The following is an 18,016-nucleotide window of genomic DNA, read 5'->3' as shown; positions in this document are numbered from 1 at the left end:
TGACCAAACACTTCAAATTGAGCGTCGCCGATGCTCAACAACATCAATGCGTGTGTGTATCCTTCAGGTGAGACTTTTCTCTCCTACACAAATTGTTTATGTTCCTGTAAATAATGTATCTGTTGAGAGGCTGACGAGTCAAAAAGTCATCTTCAGTAATGAGATCAAAGGTATTAGACATGCTGTCAATAAATCTCTGAACAAAACAATGAGACTTTTTAGTTCCAAACATCGTATCGAAATAATTAGGTTTGGATGACTCATTTTCTATGATGTAGACTGTGGAATTATTGAAGACACAATGCACCTTTTTAAAATGGCCACCTGCTGTCTTGTTACCCTGCCAGCCAACTTTTTGTTTTTTGTTTTGTTTTTTGTTTTACAGTAACAGTTTTGAATCATCAGCGCAATTCCTGCAAGCGTTGAAAGTGCTCCCCACAATCAGCTGTTCTTTCGAAAATCTGTGAACACTGCAGTCGTGAAGCTTTCTAAAAATGGTGACCTCACTGCTTATATACCACATTCCTCTCCCTCCATGTCCGAAAACTTAGTAGGACAAAATACTGTGTTGAAAAGTTTACTTTTAGTCAGTTTAACTAATAAAAAGGAAGCAACAGCTTGCCTGGTTCTGTCCAAAGGTAACAAAATCTGCCTACCATGCCTGACACGTAATACATGTACACCATTAAGCAACAACATTAAAAATTTTAAAGCTGTGGCTGATCAGTGTATTGTTAGTTGTACAAAATGATGTGCATGTGACATTTAAAACTGCAAAGGTTACACACATTATTACAAGTACAAGAGAGTGGAAGAAAAGCACGCGAAGCTTTTTGTCCTGCGTAGACACACACACATTCACACCAAAACAATGGGTGACAAAGACAAATTGAGTGAAGCTCTTTCTACCCTGAGGAGGTCATTGTGTTTTCTATGGAACATCAATCCATACACAGCAGACCACAGTGGGGATGTGTAAGAGAAGGTGGGGATAGACCGAGCGGGAATGAGACAAGCTGATTGGCCAGATCCCCAGATCCATCTGGTGGAAACCATCAGGAACTCCATTCTAAAGTTCCCCTTTTTACTCCTTTCTTTCATCTCATCCATATCATCTCTAATCCGCCCTTCTCTTTTCTGCTCATTTTCCCCACCTCCACACCTCTACCAGTGGACTACCACTGTGGCATCTCTCATTCTTTCTCCTGACCTGTTTTATTCTCCACTGTTCTTTTTTCATTCCTCTCCTCACATTCTGTTTTATTGTCTTTTAGTAAAGCGTTTCAGTTGGCTGTGGAGGATGGTTCACTGTGCTCATCTTGTTACTGTTGGCTGTCACTTCTTTTTTTCTAGTCACTTTCACATAGTGTGTCTCTTTCTTCCCAGTGTATAACTTTCTGCTCTCCTCTTCTTCTTATTACTCTTTCATGCTGAAATCACTCCACTTTTCAACCCATCTATCAATACACCTCTTTCTCATTCACATTCTCTTTTTATCACTCATGTCGACTCTTAATTTCATTCTCAAATTTACTTTTCCCTCAGGCTTCTCTTCACTCTTCTGTTTTGGTTGTGACTTCCTCCAAGCCATTTTTATGTTTTTTTGTTGTTTTTTTTTTCTAATCATAGAAGCGCCAGCCTTTGCCCTGTTCCAGTATTTTCAGCAATTCCAGCAGATAAAGCAAAAATGACTTTGAAGAACATATAAACCACTCTAGCATTTTACATACTAACAACAAAAGAAATGTACAAAATGTAAGGAGTGTCCAAATCACATTTAAGAATAATGCAAATTAAGGATAGTCCCATACCTCCCAAAAATAAATACGTACAACACTGGTTCATGGAGTACACAAAGCTTTAAATGATGTGTGTGAAAATAAAACTGTAATTGAGCAATGTTTTTAAAAAAGCACCTCATATAATTTTGCAAGTAAAATTTAATTGAAATTTAAAATAAGTTTACTTTTACCTTGGCAATGGCGTCACAGTTGGCTGACTACTCTCCAAAAAATGGGTTAAAGTGACCACAATCACCAAACTTTTAAATACTCAAATAAAGGCCCAGTCTTAAATCCTAAAATTCCCAGAATGCTTTGCAAAACGAGTAACAAGCGGTGTCCCATCTTCCCAGGTAAAGATTTCAACCCTTACCCCTTGTAGCTCCCTTCTGAAGGGCCCTAGTCGAGGCATGACGATCAATCCAATAGTTGTCAAGACATTTCACTCAAAATCACAAATGTCAGCATCATGGTGGCCCAAGAGGAAAAATCAGTGGATCACCGAAGTCAGTAGAATTCATTATCTGGGGACCATGATTGTCTGCACTAAATTTCATCCATCCAGTGCTTAGAATTTTAGTCACGACTGACCAAAACGCCATCCCTAGAGCCATGCTGCTGGCAGGGCTAAAGAAGTTGTTTGTCTGTGCCTTCCAAAATGAGTGATGTGACTGTCATGTAATATTAAGGCCAAACTTTTCAAAGTTTGGACCAACATCTGGATCTGCACGGAAATGCGCAGCAATCTGGACAAGGCCATAAGTCGCTTATTTAGTTAAGTAACAGTATGTTTTGCTTATCTGACTGTGTCCACATACTGCGAAGTTACACAGAGCAACTTGTGTGTGTGGATGTTTGCACACATCGCCAGTTTCTGAGTGTGCATTCACCCCAGTCATAGGAAGCAAAATGTGATTACCATGACATCAGTGACATTTGAACATTGTTGCTTATGCCAGTAGCAAGATATTGTTCTCAAATTTTTCAAAGAGAGGGCCAATTGATAAAAAAAAACATAATAGAAGAGAAATTAAGAGAGAAATATGCATTCATTCTCCTGCAGCCCAGCACTGAATCTGTGTGCTCATATACAGCTGCTAACTTATGAAAACACCCGGATGAGTTCCTCTGATTTAGCAGTCACTTGTGCCTGAGTTCAAGGCTCTGGTTACAGGCAAACAGTGCAATTTCTCCCACTAAGTCAAGCCACCAATTTAATTTTTGTTCATTTTTAGTTAAAATTTATAATAGACAGTTGATTGTGTGAGGGTTTTGTTACACTCTGGACAACTAATTGACTCTTATTTATGTTGGTGCATTATACTAATATTGTTTTGGTCCTCTGATGGTATATTAATATTACATGGGGACCTTCAACAAAAAAAAGTTTGATATTGCTATCATGGTTAAAAGTGCGAGACAAGTTTGTCTGTGCTTTTAAGAGAAGACAGCTCTTATTCACACAAAGACAAGAGGTGACATTTCAGGATAATGTAAACACAGGTTGTTTTATGCATTTCAACAAATGAAACATTTTTTATTCTGGTGAGGACTGTTGCTGCGTGCCACAGATGTGTTTACTGTCAAATTTAACTGTAAGGAAATTTAACTGCATTGACTTCATTTGGAATGTGCACCTGAGATAAAGTCACTTTGATGTGTGAACCTCTCCCGTGTCTGAATAAGAGCACCTCACACTTGTTTATTTCAAGCACCACTCCACGAAATTTCTTACCAGTCGACATGAGAATTTATCTCATTAGCCAGAGTAATGCTTGATATTATCGCTACTGTCATAACACCCTGAGGAAAAAGGTATGCGCCTTTCCCTTCTCTCTCTCTAGTTGGGTAATTCCTTTGAAGGTTAAAAAAAAAACATGGAAAGACAAAACAACATACAAAGCCTGTAGTAGGGCCAAAAGCTGATACTCTTTGGGGTGGCAGCTTCCTCTTTTGGACACTTTGCACCTCAAGATAGAATTATTTTGCAGCTGAGTTTATCTTTCCTGACCTCCAGTGTTGGTGTGTGGTCTATCATGGATAATTCATAGAACACTATTAGAAATATCACCATGCTTGCTAGTGCTTCAATAATTAACAGCAGCTAAGCAGGAGTCAACAATGTCAGTGTGTGGCTCCCTTCATTTGGAATAAGCTTCCTGACAGTGTGGGAACATTGGAACAGACACCATCTTAATTTTTAAATGTACACTTTGGGCCATCCTTTTATTTATTTTTTGGTACTTAAGAATATGAAGTGTTTCATACCTCTCAAGATTTATTAAGACACTCCAATCTAAATTCATCCAAATAAAGAACACAGCTGTCACAGAAATCAGTGTTATTCTTGTCACAGTGGCCTCTCAAACAAGGCTACCAGACACAAGAATTCCAATGAAGTCCAGGATCTGGCTGAAAGGAGTGCAGAAATACATGAAAATTGAAAAACAAAATGGAAACAGTGGAAAATACAATTCCCATAATTCCATTAAGAATTATTGATCAGAGTGTCTTGGCATTAGAGACAAGGTCCTCTTATGGTCTGAATGGCAGTTCTGTTGTTTGAGTCTTTATCCTGTGCAAAACACACCCAGTTCATTTAGGTTTAATGCTCTGTGTGTGTATATTTGTGTGAAAAGTTAAGTGCCACAGATAGAGAATAACTATTTTCGTGTACATTTTATGATCATAAGCCTGAAACATACATGTAAATGCATGTGTGCACATTGTATATACACACACTTTGCAAACACACATTGCACACACATTTCATACCCTTGACTCAGCGCTATTAGTTCAGATGGAGATCAGATAAATGGGAAGTATCACATAGTTACATGATTAAAGGCTTAGTGACAACCAAGAGTGGCCTGAGGGCTGAGTGGGTTTAAGAAGCATTTTTTATTAAAATGCTAAATAAACATGTCTTGGTTATGACATATTTTCACATCTTTTTTCCCTGAACAACATTTAAAATGACTTGTTTAAAAAAAAGATGCCATGATTCGTAAGGGATTAAGAATTAGGAACAATTTCATTCCTTCATATTAGAAGCAGATATATATTTCATAAAACAAACTTACAACTGAGTTTACTAAACCAACAATACTGGCCCAGTCATGTCCGTCAGCGTCAAGCTTTCCCCCAAACTTTCCGTACATACAGTTTACAATGATAACTGTAGGTCCTTAATTTCAGACTGAGGAAGTCAAAAGCAGGCTTCATATTTTCTAGTCAACAACCTGTTAATTTTGAAGATTAGCTGAAATGATAGTAGCTAGCAGGTTTCATTAGCAGTAATTTAGCAAGCTAATTAAGCCAACATGAGCTTCATGAGGTGGTTGAAAACATTCTCTCTGGCGGACATTTTAATATTTCTAGCTGACTCGTGTTAAAATGAGTGCCATTCTAAGAGTCTTGAGTGCACTTAATGGTTGTATACTGTGCATGATTTCATGCTAAAAGACTAAAGCTACATGTTCCAGGCAAAAGTATCTGCACCAGCAAGTGATCAGCATAGAAGAAAATATTTTTTTATTTTTTTTTTGAAATTTAAAAAATTAGACATGAAAATAAAGTAATAAAGTATAATAAAGTATGATCACAAAAAATGTAAGTAATTCTAACATTACCCTGTTAAGCTTATTTTCAAGTGCCTACTTCGACAAACACAACAGAGATTACGTTTATGCTCAATTGCTTGTATTTTCAAAAAGTACGGTTTACTTCAAAAATTACAAAAGAAAAGGCTTTTAGGATGAAGAGTATCTCGGATAATAGAGTTGGGCCGGGGTTGCTGGAGTATAAACTTTTCCCAGTCTTAAATCAAGGACAGAGCTGCTCACATTACATCACATTAGATTTTACATAGTGGTTTTGTTAGTCATGAATGGGGCTTTTTTTTTTTCTTTTTTTCTAACATAACCTGTAGCCCCACGAAATAATGTGGTATGCCGCTGGCCTTGAACTTAACAATGGGTTACTGTAGCTAGTAGGCCGACGTTAGCTAGCTGGGCATGCTAATTTATACATGTTACATTACAGCAGGCAAACGCATTGTTAATCCATTCCGCAAACTTTTGCTCCTGGGTTTTTGGTATTTGAGTTGGTAAGAAAAGACACCGCCCTCCAAACTCTTTAAATAACAAGTTTTGCCCTTACTACATCCCATGAACACCGCTTTAACATGCTCAGAAATCCAAAGCTAGACAGGCCTGCCATGCATAGACATTGGACGCTGTTTGAGTAATCTGTCAGATGAGATCTGCATCTCCATCTCTATCCTGTCTCTCCTCAACTCAGATCCCCTCCTCCATATTGCTCCTCCATCCTGTGAGCTATCCATCATTTCCATTTCATTGCCACCTCACTCTAATTCAGGTTTGTTATAGTGTCAGATGCAGTCACTTCATCAGTGTCAGTCATCTTACCTGTAGTATACTGTATATCTCTGGCAGCACAGTCAAGTCAAACTGGTACAAAGAAAAAATCTAACATTTCAATGAAGTAAAATTGAAAATATAAATTAAAGTAGAATTACAGGAATTCTCCAGTTTCATTTAAATTATGTTCATCAAAAAAAATTAGACTTTTCTTGCATAATCATTTCATTTTATAGTTTTAGTAGTTTTGGCAGTGTTCCATTTCAGGCTTTTAGGGACGTATGTTTCCTGAGAGGGTATTTAATAATGAAATCAGTTATTTACTGTAGGTCTAACTCAGCAGGAGAAGATTAGTGGGGGGGTCGGTAGAGAGACCATGAACAGCTGTATATATTATTGTATTCAAGCACTCTCAGATAGGATGTTATAATTATAATAATGATAGTGATACTTATAGGTGTAATAATGTTATTAACAATAACAGCAGCCTAATGCAGTCACAAACACACACATACCCACAGAGATGGGGGTATCCATTTCACTCCAGTCTTGTTTAGTTGTGAGCTGGTGTTTAATCCTCCCATTCTGCACACAAATGAATGTATTATTTGGTGGGGATTAGTGTCTTTTCTTTCTCTCTGTAGACCTAATAGAATGAGAGAATTAAACGTCAACAATCAGCTAAACAATACTTAACCAGAATGGATGACACAATGTCTGGGTTTTGCATGTGCACCCATCTGTTTGAGTGGGAATAGAGTGCTTTGCCCAAGTGCATCTCTATATTCTCCTGTGTGTATGCAGATATGTTTTTCTATGGATGTTTGCTTGCCAATTAAATGATCTATTACAAGCACTTGTAAGTTCTTCAATAGACTGATGTCAACTAAATGTAAGTAATGAACAGCACAATGTGTAGAAAATACTACATCCAGTTTAGGTTTGTGAAGTGCTATAATCTGAGGTAAAAATCACTACAAAAGTAAGTGTTATGCCAGTGTCAAGTGCCTGTGAAATTAATGGTATACATTATATATAAACATTTATTTGCGCCTTCTGCCATGATAATTTGGGATGCAGGACTGGAACTGAAGCCCTGGGCGTCAGCCAATTACCATTAGCATTTAAAGTGCTAGAGTTTGTTTTTTTAAGGATAAACGTAGGGTCTGTCAGGATGACACACTTTATGCCTTTATGCCTGGCCTCTGTCGGGCACCATCATGGTGTGTGGGTCAACAGAAAATATATCCAATAAATAATGTGGCTACTTGTGAAACTCTATTTTTGTGAAAATTTTGGCTTTAAAGCTGCACTAATAAATATTTTTACGTTAACAATGGATCAAATGACGAAGCGTAATGTGAAAAGTGTTGTTTGTTGAGACAAACCCACTGAGAATTACCATTCGGCTATGCAGTCCCCTTCAGCTCCATTGAGCGTTTTAACGATTTTGGGCTCATTGTTTTGGTTTTAAGGCCCGACACAGAGCTCAGACAGACAACATTAGCAACTAGCTGTTGAACCTATTACAAATTATTGGTCAGTATCATTGATAACTGCACTTTTGCAACATGTTTTGAAATGGTAATACTTTATTTAACTATAAAGGCACTGTGGCATTGTAAAGAAACTAGACTGATTTGTTTCTACTCTTCTCTTAGAGATCTCAAGCATTGGAATTACTATGTAACTACTACCTATTGGACTTAATGTATGTTTGTTAGCTGTTTTAAACAGTTGCTCGTGTTTTAAATGTAAAGAATTTTAACTTTCAGGTGCTAAAGAGGTTAAATGACTGGCATTTGACAGAAATAGCAGTAATAATTCGCCCTCTTAAAATGGCAAATACTGCTCTTTCCCAATGCGGATTTGTTCTTCCAAAAGAAAGATGTGAATAAACATTGACCACTTTTATGCTGCCAAAAGTTTGTGCCACCCATAATATATAAAATGTGATTTGTATAAACAGAATATTTTATGTATTTTCCTTATAAAATAGTCCCACCGTGCAGCTGTTCACATCCATAAAGCAGCACAGGAGCTAAACCCCTCACAGCTGGCCCTCTGGGAAATGATGACTGTCAGGTGTATTTCACAACTGCCTGAACGTGGTTGATATGATACTTCTAGTTTAGTGTGGATTACATTTAGATGGATCAATCTAGGATGAGTGGTTAATGTCTGCCTATCAATCCAGAAAATTCTCCCTCCTTCCCTCATACACATCTCTCTATATCATTTTTTATATGACATGCAGTCATCCATCTGTCCTTCCAAGGGTAGTGAGTGAAGGTTACAGCTGACAATCATCCCATCATACAGTCATACTGTAAAACCATGTGGAAAGTATGCCGCAGAAGGAATAGTGAGGGAAGAGCAAAAATGGGCAGGTTTAAATGGACATTTGCAACAGTAAGCTATTAGTCTACCTGCTTTTCTGTCTGTCTGTCCTTTCATCCATTCCTCTTCTGGTGTTTATTTAATATATAATGTTAATTACAGTAAGGGGTTAGGTTTAGGACTGAGCTAATAAAAATTATACAATAATTCTGTAAAGAAATGAGAGGGATTCTAGGAAAGTAGGCAGGGAATTACAATAAGTCTCAAAACTAGTACTTTTTACTTATGTGATGATTTGTACAAAAAGTATGGTGATCAAAAATATATTTTGAAATCTTATTTATCAGATTATTAAGGTTAGGTTGTTTTATCAAGGCTAGGTTGTTTTTATTCTTAAAATGTGTATATACACTTGACTCATAATTGTTTGTCCTTAGGAAAATGTGTTTGTGATCATCATAATTTATGTACAAACTGCAATATATATTTTTAAATTTCGATTTTAATTGACAAAACAATATAAACTCAAGGTGCACTTACTTGCTTGTTTCAAAGCTTTAAATGGCTCCTAAAGGTGTCACAGGGTCTTCAATCTTTCCATTATTAAGAGGACTTTTAGGAACTCTTAATAATGGAAACATCATGTTGGCTTAAAAGTTGAGCTTGACAGATGAACTGAGATTGTTTTGGCAACTGCTGCTTACAAGTTTGAGAAGGAACAATCAAGCTTGGCTAGATTTTATTCATGCTAGCAGCATAGTTGCTATATTTAGGTGGCGGTGTTTGCCTGTTGCTTGGTCCAACAATTTATTCCAGACAGGAATATCTCAACAACTACTGAATGGAGTGCCATGATATTTTGTACAGACATACATTAATTTTAGTGATTCCCTGACTTTTCTCAACATGAAAATGGATCGATTGACACAAAATGTAAACATTTATTGTTCCAAGATTCAAGATTCAATTTAATAATCAATATGCAACACAAGATTGTATAACAAAATTACAGATGTAATTCCATTATGCTACATGCAAAAGACAAAAGTTCTATGAATGAATTAATAAATTATTGAGTCATAAATGTAAAACTATTTTCGTGGTGGGGTTTGGAGGATGAATTCAGAAGAAACTGCTCCGAAGTCTGGTGGTATGGTAGTGGAAACTTCTGTATCACTTGCCAGACGGCAGCAGGGTGAACAGGCTTTGGCTGGAGTGGGTATTGTCTTTTAATATCGTTTGCTCTCTGTGCAGGCACCTCACTTCACCGACATCACTGATGCTCAGTAGATGGGTACCAATGATGTTGTGGATGGTTTTAATCACCTTCTGTCCTGGATCACATCCAATGCCAGATGTTCCAGTTAGGTTGCTTTCTATTGCTCATCGGTAAAAGTTAACAAGAATTTGGCACAGGAATTTAGCCTTCTTAAATTTCATTAAGAAGTACAGTCGTTTCTGAGCTTTCTTTACCATTGTGAAGATGATAGGTTTTCTGTGATGGTGGTTACCTGCACACCTGCTTCACCTCAGCTCCACTGATGTAGACAGGGGTCTTTGCCTCCTTTTTTCTAAAATCAAAAAATCAGTTCCTTGGTTTTTTTTATGGTGACCACTAGGTTTTGTCTGTGCACCACTCTGCAAGATTGTCAGTTTTCTCCCGATATGAATTCAAATAATTAGGTGTGGAACATGAACGGGAGGGGGGTGAGCACAAAACCCTGGGGGACTCAAGTGTTGAGCACTAGAGTGGAGGAGGTATGACTGCCAGTCTGAACCGTCTTGGGTCTGTTTGTGAGCAAGTCAAATATCCAATTGCAGCGTGTTGTATCCAACCCCAGATAGCTGGGTGTGCATATCACTTTCATGGGGGAGATTTTATTGAAAGCTGAGCTGAAATCAACAAACAGTATTCTGTAGGTGCTGTTATTTTCAAGGTGTGTGATGACTGAGTGGAGGGCAGTGGAGATGGCATCCTCCATGGATCTGTTGGTTCTGAATGCAAACTGGTGAGGGTCCAGGCTGGTTTGGGATGTTTTTTTGGATGTACTGAAGAACCGGCTTCTCAAAGCACTTCATCAGAATGGGGGTAAGTGCCACAGGGCGTTAGTCATTTAGAGTAGACAATGCAGACTTTTAAAGTGCAGGGACGATAGTGGCTGTCCTGAAACAGGTTGGGACACTATCCTGCGATAGTGATATGTTAAAAATGTCAGTTATATCATCAGCTAGCTGAATGGCACATGCTTTTAGTATGGAGCCAGGGATGTTATCAGGCCCAGCAGCTTTACTCATATTCAATCTCAGCAGGATTCTTCTCACATCTGCTTTGGATACTGACAGTGGCAAGTGTTCTGGAGGCAAAGTAGACTTTACAGATGACTCTTTGTTGAGGAGATCAAAGCGAGCATAAAATGTATTAAGCTCATCTGGCAATGTGGAGGCACTCCTGCTTTTGTAGCCTGTGATGTTCTGGATTGCTTGCCACATATCCTTGGTGTTGTTGGTTTTGAGATCTCTAGTCTCTGCTGATGTCTCTGCTTTGCCTCCTTGATGCCAGCTTCCAGTCTTTCTCTGGCGGCATTGTATGCTTCCTTGTCACCTGACCCAAAGTCCGCTTTTTTGGCTCCGGATGGAGTTCTCACCTCTCCATTCATTCAGGCTTTGTGGTTGGTGAATGATGTAATTGCCTTTGTGATCACCACATCTTCAACACATTTGCTGATGTATGTCATTGATGATGTATATTCCTCAAGATTGATCTGGTGAACATGTGAACATGTGCCAGGCTGTGCACTCAACTCAAGTCAGTCCTGTAGAGCTGGGAAGTTTGTATTTTCCAGGGTATTTCCAGGGTATTTCTTCCCCTGGTGGGGATGTGGAGATGCTGGTGGAATTTATGTAAAATAGTTCTGAGGTCTGTTTTATTAAAATCACTCGTTACTATAAAAATACGTGCTTCAGTAAAATAATGAATACTACAGACTTTGGTGTTCACTTTCCCTTTCTTCTAGCGCCACCATGAGGTTCGCAGACAAACAAAAGGTCCAGTTCATTGAAACCAATAGGTCCAGTTGTGGTTTCAGTTAAAATGTCTCTCTTAGATGGATTTTTATAAAATTTGGTTCAGACATTCGTGTTCCCCATAGGATGAATTGTTATCACTTTTTTAATCCTGTGACTTTTCATCTAGCACCATCATTGGGTCAAAATTTCACTCCGTCCCATACTTTGGTTTATGACAAAATACCTGCAAAACTAATGACATTCCCATCAGCCTCAGGTGTTCTTTGTGTTTAGTGCTAATTAGCAAATGTTAGTATGCTAAAACGCTAAACTAAGATGCTAACTGTGGTACACATTAGCTTTACCTGTTAAACATCAGCATGTTATCATCGTCATTGTGAGCCTGTGCAGTAAATACAGACTCATAGCACTGATAATGTGCCCTACTTTAATTTGTGTGTGTTGAAGATAATGTCTGCATGCATTTGTCACATTTGAGATATAATCCTCTGCATAAAACTACAGCTTAAACAAAATGGAAAGAAAGGGGAGAAAAGGAAAAAGTAGTAGATTATTTAGTCTTGTCATGTTAAAGCTACATCACTATAACTCCTGATTCTGGCATCACCCAAAAGTCTTAGATCTCAAAATTTTCATACATATAGCTTGTCTAAGACACAGCATCTACAACTTGAACCCTATCACACACCAGCAACCACATCACTCCAGGTCTGGCCACTCTTCACTGGATAACTCTCTGGTATAGAGCAGTTCCTAAAATCTCTTTTAAAGCATTATTGCCTCTCCTCATCCTATCACAGATCGTTCAACCCCCTCTGAGCCAGTTTACAGCCTCAGAACAGTGATCTCAAACCTGGTTTGAGTGTAGAGGTGATCCTAATGATTTGACTAAGGAGGAGAGTAACTATTGTCTTTGTGTCAGTTTCTGAAAACATAGTAAAAACTTGCCTCCGTCTGATAGGTTGCAAATTACTATCATTAATGTCCACAAATATTATAGTTTAATTTACTTAACTAAACTCCTCTTCAATCTCCCTTTTACTAGCAACAGACACTTCTCAGACGTGTTTATTTTCCACGGCATATATGTGAAACCTATTCATCTAGTCTGTCTCTATCCTCTGCCTCTCTACTCTTGTCCTCTATGTGTCACTCATTCAGCTGCAGGCAGATGAGTGCCACCTCTCCTCCTCCTTCAACTCTCTAACCCAGTCATTTAATCCGCTCTTCTCACCTCTATGCCCGTCATTCACACTCCTCCTAACCTACATTCTTTCTGCTGACACACAACTGTCCTCCCCTCTTCTTGACCTCATGTCATTCTCGTTCTCCCCATTGTTTCTATCCCCCTCCTTTGAGATCTAATACAGTGCTGTCCTTGTGACGGGTATACTCTCTTTATCATAATTGTATACCGTGTCATTTGCTATGTGTTCCTCCTCTTCACCTCTTCAGCCCTCATGTATACCATCTCCTCATTTATCCCTGCCAAAACATTTTCTTTTTTTATTCAGTAAGCTCAATCATGAACTTACATAATACAAGAAAGGAGCAGGAACTTTATATTACACTTATGGGTACTCATTTATATGTAACAGCACATACTGCTACTACTGTACAACCATTGCCAATTTCTGTATGTTTGCAAGCAGGATACCATTTGTATCCAACAAAGCATGTCACGGTCAACAACAATCAAAGAAAGTGCAGGACTAGAGTAGCACAGACTGATTTGTATACAATACAACAAATGGACAGTCAGCTCTGCATGACTCATTCATTTGCTGCTAAAGATGGTGCAGGAATTGTCTTAGATTTCACAGACCTTTCTTCATTTCAGGTATAGCTGCAGAAAGTAGAAGTGAGAGGATTCAAGTTGCTACATTACATTGTAATTAAAAGAAATGAAACGAAGTTGTCGCAGTGGTTGCAACTTAAGACCAACATGAGCTCTTTCAGTAGGTGGCACTCCTTGTCCGTTCTGTCATGGTAACTAGCAAATTATTTCTGTTTTTGTCAGCAACTTCAACTAACTTGTAGGTGTTTCCTCAAAAAGAGCATTCTGTGAAAGCCACAAAAGCTTTGATAAGCTATAAGTTTAATAATCAACTGATAGGGAACAGAAAAACAGATATTTTTGAAGTTCAATTTGTGTTTATCTACTCTGTCCTTAATTTTCCTCTCCCACAGTCTCTATTTCAGCTCTTCCATTGTATTCATCCTCTTTCCACACTTACATAACTCCAAGCTTGCCCTTCTTTTTCCTCTAACCTCATCTTATCACTTTTACTTTTTTTGCTTTTCTCCTCTTTTTTCTCTTGCGTTAAAGACACAGTGCTATCTTTGCTTCCTCTGTTTGATATAATTCCTGTAGAAATGAGACATAACCCAGTGAGGAATTAGTCTCAGCTTTAAACCAGCAGAAAAATCTTGTTTTCTGCTGACCCCCAGTGGTTTAACTTCTCACCTCACTGCAGTGATGTAGAACTGTACTTCAGGCTGTGTCAGTACACTGTGACTTCAATGTTGAGTGTGGTTAATGGTGCTACAAAGCAAACTTCTTACCACACCCAACAAACTTGAAACTTTCAAACAAAAAGACAAGTGAAACAGCTTTTCAGCCAGGTGGGAAGTTACTTCTTAGCAATGCTTGCTGCGTGGCTCCTAGGATTGATGCCAGTCGACTGTTAGACACTGGCATCCATCAGCCTCAGGTGTACTTTGTGGTTAGTACTAATTAGCCAGTGTTAGCATGTTAAAACAATATACTAAGATGATAAACGTTATGTACTTAACATCAGCATTGATGATAAGACGAAACATGTTTAGACGGAATGCAAAGTTTAGAGGCAGCGTGATACAAAGTCAATGGAAAGACACAAACCCACCTGGAGTGATACAAATTGATACAAAGACATTCTGCACTGTTTGAAAATGCTTCAACTTGAGTGAAACATTTGCATGCATTACATGGAAATAACGGAGAGAACTGAAGTTTCTGGTGAGTTCTGAAAACAAACACGCGCAGCACACTCCCATGAAAGACTTGGTTGGTTCGTCTGTTACTTGCTAGCTTGCAGCTCACGGCTGTGCAGTTGGTACATTGGCTGTTCGGGGTGAAAAAACACAAATGGTCCAGTGGACCACACCTTTAGTGTTGGTAGGCAGAAAAAAAGTTGTTTGAATTGATAGGTGGAGCAGGAAGATGGGATAACTTAAAAAATTGTAATAAGTCAATTTGTTACAGTTTGTATTCAAAGCTGCTATTGCAGGGTGAGCATGCCAATGAAAAAAATAAATACCATCAGAATAATTTGCAAGCTGCTACACTGAGTCAAAAATTGTACACACAGGTGCTTTAAGAAAGTGATCAGTGTCTCTTTGTGGAAGCTGTGTGTGTCTGTGATATCCAGTGATTGAATTCTAATAGAAAATTCCAATAAAGTTGTAAATCTGTGCCTGAAGGCATACCACAGGCTTATTTACCTGTGGGGTTGTGTGTGTGTGTGTGTGTGTGTGTGTGTGTGTGTGTGTGTGTGTGTGTGTGAGTTGAATGATTTTTCTTGAGAAAATAGTAGAGAATAGCAGCAGTTCCAAATCCTTAACAATGTATCTGGTGCAAGGTCGTCGCAATCTGAACAGACAAACGAAACACCGGCCCTCACAGATAAATAATGTGTAAGGAAGAAATATATTGATTCAAGCTAGTTAACAGTGTCAAAAAAAAATTAATTGCCTGCTATATGCTTTTCTTCCTCACAACATCTTTGTAGTTATATTTTGTCTTCATTCATTCATTAGTTCACTCATTTTTCTATGATTTTTCTACTATTTTAAGGATCCCATCTAGCATTCATGTTTTCTCTTTGCTTATCGGTGTCTAAACCTCACCTGTTTATATGAATCGTCATATCTTCTATTGTTGTTTGATGACTCATAGATGAAATGTGTTTATTTTTGCCCCACAATAAATAAATAAGACTATATATCTGAGTGCTGGTATTTCATTTTTCTTTTCTAGAGGAAAACCAATACATTAACCGTTGTGAGATTGCCACACAAAAAAAAGAAAGGAGGACAATTACAAATCACATTCATTTCCACTCTGCCCGTCAGTCAGCTTTGTTTTCCAAATAACACGGGGGGAACAATTTTCAGAGAACTCCACACTTGACCTCAATCCGTTAGTCAGTCAGTCATTCAGCCTGCCCACTCATCCAAGACAAATTCTCTGACATGACCACACTTGTGTGTCAGCTGGGGAAAGAGTTTGTGTCTCACACTGCAAAAAAAATGTCTATCAACAAACTCATTTTATCTAGTATTTTATAGTGTTTTATTTCACTCAGCATATTAGCAGCACTTTAGACGTGGAAAAAACTTCTTCTAGGTGCACATAGGTAATGATGGATGGATGAAGGTGAGTGTGACAGATTTGGAGATTTGATGAAAAGCATTATAGGTTAAATACAAACGTTAAGCTAATTTAAAGAGGTCAAATTACATGATATTTTGTTGACATTGTGTTGCTGTCTTAATCTGATTGTTCTGGCTGTAGAATTTTTAGAGCTCTGTTTGCACTGTCAACTAAGTACAAATGTTCAGCCATTACAGGCAGATAGCGTCAAGGTAATGACCGTAATATACAAGTTAAACAGGACACAGATTTGTGTCGTTAGAGGCACACTATTTAAACATAATGAAAGTGATGTATTAGTCAGCTGGGGCGGAAAAAGAGATGGAAAGAATAAAAGACCATGAAAAACTCTGCAAGAAGGTTGAGCTGTCAGAGAGATGCCGCCCACTGAGTGAGAGGCACCTTGAAGAAAGCTATAACAGCTTGCTAAGTGTGTTTGTGTGCGTGTGTGTGTGTGTGTGTGCCAAGCAGTGAGTGGCTGCTGTATTATTGATTGGCTACAGTTAGAGAGGGAAACTGAGAGTGACAAGTACAATTTCGATACAGACAGAAGACACGCACAGGTTTCAAAATATGAAAATGCACAGTATTAATTATTGGTGTGTGTGTGTGAGTTTGTTATCTTTGTGCGTGCGTGTGTGTGAGACTGTTCACTGGATCCACCTATACTGGGACGTTAAACGTTGCCATTATACTGTTTGAACATGTTCTTGCCCATGCCTGTACAAATAACCACACATGCACACATAGACAATGAAATATCAGTGTTGACAGCATGGCTTCCGGTTGCATCTACATGTCTCCTTTTGTCACTGGAACCTTGTGTAGCGTAGCATAACGTCTGCATGTTTACTTTAGAACTGTGTGTGTGTCTGTGCACATATCTGTGTGTGCATGTTTAAATATGCACAGACCTTTTAATTCTCTCCACCTGCCAATTCAACCATTTCCAACTTAGCATCAGTGTGTCTTTCAGTGTGGGTGTGTGTGTACATTTTAATGTCATGTTTTTATGTTAATTACTGTCATTTGTGTGTACAGCATGTATGAGTTAGGATTTAATTTATGTGTATTTTTCTGTATTTTGGCCAGTTCCTGTTGGTGAGATATTTATAGTATGCATGCCATTTGCAAATCAATGTGAACATTGTATGTACTGCACACAGTATGTAACTTCTGGAAGTCATATAAAAGTAGACAGCAGACAGTAGGGTGCATCATAGTTGCTAGTGTGAGAGATGCATGCGTGCTTTGAATACACGCAACTGTTAATGGCTTTTAAAAGCATTAGGAGATGGGAAACATTTCAGTCAACTGTAATTTAAATCTGTTGAGGTGGGGTGTATGGTGAAACATGAGAGTAATGAGAGAAGTTTGGATGGGTGGCTGATGGATGGAGAGATTAAAAGAAAGTAAGAAAGGAGAAAATGGCAAATGAAAATTGAAATATGGGTCCCTAAAGTACCTTTTTTTTTTTTTTTTTTTTAAATGAATGGTTTTGAATAGTTTTGCTTTGCATTGAAGGTACAGTTCAGTCTAGTGGCTACTAGGAAGACTTGTTGTTTTTTTTCACATTATATAATCTATCAATTATGAATAATGAATTTCAAATCAACTTGAACCTTAACAGCTTGACCACTAAAGGTACTGATTTTGGATTACTCGCTCTAAGTGACGGTGTATCTGTAAAACTAATATTATGACAGAATGAAATAGAGGACCCAACTGGATTTTTCTTGGCAGCAAGAGCGATTATATAGCATCTTGAATTAACATGGACCCTCATTAGTGTGTGGGTTAGCCTCACAGCGTTTTGTGTATGGTGAGAGCTCATTTTTATACATTATAACTCTGTCTCACTCTACATCATAATTCTGTATCCTAATTTCACTTTCTCCATAGATCTCCTGGTATCTCTCTTACTGCACAGTTGAAGCTGAGGCAGGAAACGGGGGGGAGTGGTATGATATGCAACAAAGGTCCCCAACAAAGGTAACCAACCATTTGGCTGTGTTTGTCATTTCACCTCCACTCTCTATCTGATCAGTCATGATGAAAACATTATAAAA

General features: G+C 38.2%; 1 long non-coding RNA gene across 1 annotated transcript in view; it reads left to right on the top strand.

Annotated features, from left to right (window-relative positions):
- LOC120795667 overlaps positions 1-18,016 on the top strand; it is a 60,836-nt gene that overhangs the window by 41,032 nt on the left and 1,788 nt on the right. The window contains exon 2 of the long non-coding RNA XR_005708268.1: positions 17,850-17,939. This is a non-coding gene — a long non-coding RNA (uncharacterized LOC120795667). The remainder of the gene's footprint in view (positions 1-17,849; positions 17,940-18,016) is intronic.

Source organism: Xiphias gladius, chromosome 10, assembly GCF_016859285.1.
Source record: "Xiphias gladius isolate SHS-SW01 ecotype Sanya breed wild chromosome 10, ASM1685928v1, whole genome shotgun sequence".
Taxonomy (NCBI): Eukaryota; Metazoa; Chordata; class Actinopteri; order Istiophoriformes; family Xiphiidae; genus Xiphias; species Xiphias gladius.
Note: the sequence above shows the minus strand (reverse complement) of the source record. Positions and strands in the feature narration are given on the sequence as shown.